Source organism: Ictidomys tridecemlineatus, chromosome 6 (genome assembly GCF_052094955.1).
Source record: "Ictidomys tridecemlineatus isolate mIctTri1 chromosome 6, mIctTri1.hap1, whole genome shotgun sequence".
NCBI lineage: Eukaryota > Metazoa > Chordata > Mammalia > Rodentia > Sciuridae > Ictidomys > Ictidomys tridecemlineatus.
The window spans coordinates 55903431-55906460 of NC_135482.1; the positions used below are offsets into that span (position 1 = coordinate 55903431).

Below are 3030 nucleotides of genomic sequence, written 5' to 3' on the forward strand. Positions count from 1 at the left end.
CCCCCAGCTAGATTTAACAACTATATGTATAACATTCAACAAAAGCAGAATACATACATTCTTCTTTAGTGCACATGGAATATTTCCCAAGATAAATCATAAGCTAGGCCAAAAAACAAGCTTCAATACATTTTATTATTATCATTATTACTATTAGTAGTAGTACTGGGGATTGAAACCAGGGGTGCTTAACCACTGAGCCACATACCCAGCCCTTTTATATTTATTTTGAGGCAGTATCTCCCTAAGTTGCTTAGGGCCTTACTAATTTGCTGAGGCTGGCCTTGAACTTGAAATCTTCCTGCTACTCTCATCTTTCAATACATTTAAAATACTCAAAGAGAATCCTCCTGAGTTGCGTTTGGATCTGGCTGCTCCATCCTCCCAGCATGTTCCTTTTTTTCAGCACGAGACCAGCACAGAAAACTAATTACATATTTCCTTGCCCCGAGCATATATTGAGGCGAGCAAAAATAAATTAAAATAAATTCTTGGGCTGGGGATGTGGCTCGAGCTGTAGAGTGCTCGCCTGGCATGCGCAGGGAGCTGGGTTCGATCCTCAGCACCACATAAAAATGAAATAAAGACGTTGTGTCGGGGCTGGGGATGTGGCTCAAGCGGTAGCGCGCTCGCCTGGCATGCTGGCGGCCAGCCGGGTTCGATCTTCAGCACCACATACAAACGAAGATGTTGTGTCAATCGAAAACTAAAAAATAAATATTAAAAAAAATTCTAAAAAAAAAAGACGTTGTGTCCACCGATAACTTAAAAAAAATTCTCTCTTTCTCTCTCTCTTTAAATAAAAATTAATTAATTCTAGCCATGAGGGAAATCGTGCACATCCAGGCCAGTCAGTGTGGCAACCGGATCAGTGCCAAGTTCTGGAAGGTGATCAGTGATGAACACGGCATCGACCCCACCGGTACCTATCATGGGGACAGTGACCTGCAGCTGGACCTCATCTCCGTGTATTACAATGAAGCCACATTGTATTACAATGAAGCCACAGGTGGCAAATATGTTCCTCATGCTATCCTGGTGGATCTAGAACCTGGGACTATGGACTCTGTTCGCTCAGGTCCTTTTGGCCAGATCTTCAGACCAGACAACTTTGTTTTTGGTCAGTCTGGGGCAGGTAACAACTGGGCCAAGGGTCACTATACAGAAGGGGCTGAGCTGGTTGACTCAGTTCTGGATGTGGTGCGGAAGGAGACAGAGAGCTGTGACTGCCTGCAGGGCTTCCAGCTGACCCACTCACTGGGAGCGGGCACAGGTTCCGGAATGGGCACCCTGCTCATTAGCAAGATCGGGGAAGAGTATGCCGACCGCATCATGAACACCTTCAGTGTAATACCCTCAACCAACGTGTCCGATACTGTGGTGGAGCCCTACAATGCCACCCTCTCCGTCCATCAGTTGGTAGAGAACACTGATGAGACCTACTGCATTGACAACGAGGCCCTTTATGACATCTGCTTCTGTACCCTCAAGCTGACCACACCAACCTACGGAGACCTGAACTACTTCATCTCAGCCACCAAGAGCGGTGTCACTACCTGCCTCCGCTTCCCTGGCCAGCTCAATGCTGACCTCCGCAAGTTGGCAGTCAACATGTTGCCCTTCCCACGTCTCCACTTCTTCATGCCTGGCTTTGCCCCTCTTACCAGCCGCGGAAGCCAGCAATATCGGGCCCTCACTGTGCCTGAACTCACCCAGCAGGTCTCTGATGCAAAGAACATGGTGGCTGCCTGTGACCCCCGTCAACGTCGGTACCTCACCGTGGCTGCAGTCTTCCGTCCATGAAGGAGGTTGATGGGCAGATACTGAATGTGCAGAACAAGAATAGCAGCTACTTCGTGGAATGGATCCCCAACAATGTCAAGACATCTGTCTGTGACATCCCAACTTATGGCCTGAAGATGGCAGTTACCTTCATTGGCAACAGCACAGCCATCCAGGAGCTCTTCAAGCGCATCTCAGAGCAGTTCACTGCCATGTTCCGCCGAAAGGCCTTCCTCGACTGGTACACAGGTGAGGGTATGGACGAGATGGAGTTCACCGAGGCTGAGAGCAACATGAACATCCTTGTCTCTGAGTACCAGCAGTACCAGGATGCTACCGCAGAAGAGAAAGAGGATTTTGGTGAGGAGGCTGAAGAGGAAGCCTAAGGCGGCTCCCCCATCACCTCATGCTTCTCAATTCCCCAGCCTTCTGCTGCCCCTTTCTTCAGAATTTGTGTTTACTGCCTTTTTTTCCCCTTTTTTATTCCCTTTTGGGAGGCATGAGAACAATACCTGACCCATATTAGGCGCTCAATAAATATTTGTTTCTTGAATGTCTCCTCTTTCCACTCTGGCAAACTTAAAATTTCTTCCATTCTGGATTACCCTGCATTTCTTTCTGGTACCCACTTTTCACATCTGTCCAGTTAATATCTTCTGTTTCCAAAATGATTCTCCCAAGAGCTGGTTCTTGTCCAGATCCCATTTAGAACTAGCCGGGTGCTTTCAGTGGCCCCCATCCTAAGGCAAATTAGTACGAGGTAGAAGGTAGCAGCAGGTAGAAATCACTTGTGATGGGGATGGGATTTTTTCGTTTTAGGACAGTTTTTTAAAGAGGGGAATCTATGTTTTTACAGTCATTTTTAGGCATTTCCATACTCCATCTCTCAGCTTCAGGAGAGGTGTTAACAGTATTATTTCCATTTGCAGCCTCCCTCTCAGCTGTCCCGAATTGTGCTCTCCCTTTGGAGGAATCTGCTCTACTCTGGGAGGTGTGAATCCTTCCTCTTTCTGCTTTACCTCTCTCAAAAATGAGAAGGCCAGCCTTGGTCCCTAAGCTTCCAGAATTGCCCTCCCCAACCCCCACCTTTTCACCCTGCTCTTTGGAGGATGCCTGATATGTGGAAAGATATGTACTATCACCTAAATGTGAGTCACTCCAGAGGAGGGGCAACAAAACCCTTTTTTAAAAATCTTCTCATTTCTTTTGCTATTGCTTTTTCCTTCCTACTGTTGATTTTGTCCTATC

The 3030-nt window shown here is 47.1% G+C and overlaps 1 pseudogene; it reads left to right on the forward strand.

Moving 5' to 3' along the window:
• Nucleotides 1–822: 822 nt before the first annotated feature.
• Nucleotides 823–2202, forward strand: LOC101975629 (tubulin beta chain pseudogene; annotated as a pseudogene).
• Nucleotides 2203–3030: the final 828 nt, after the last annotated feature.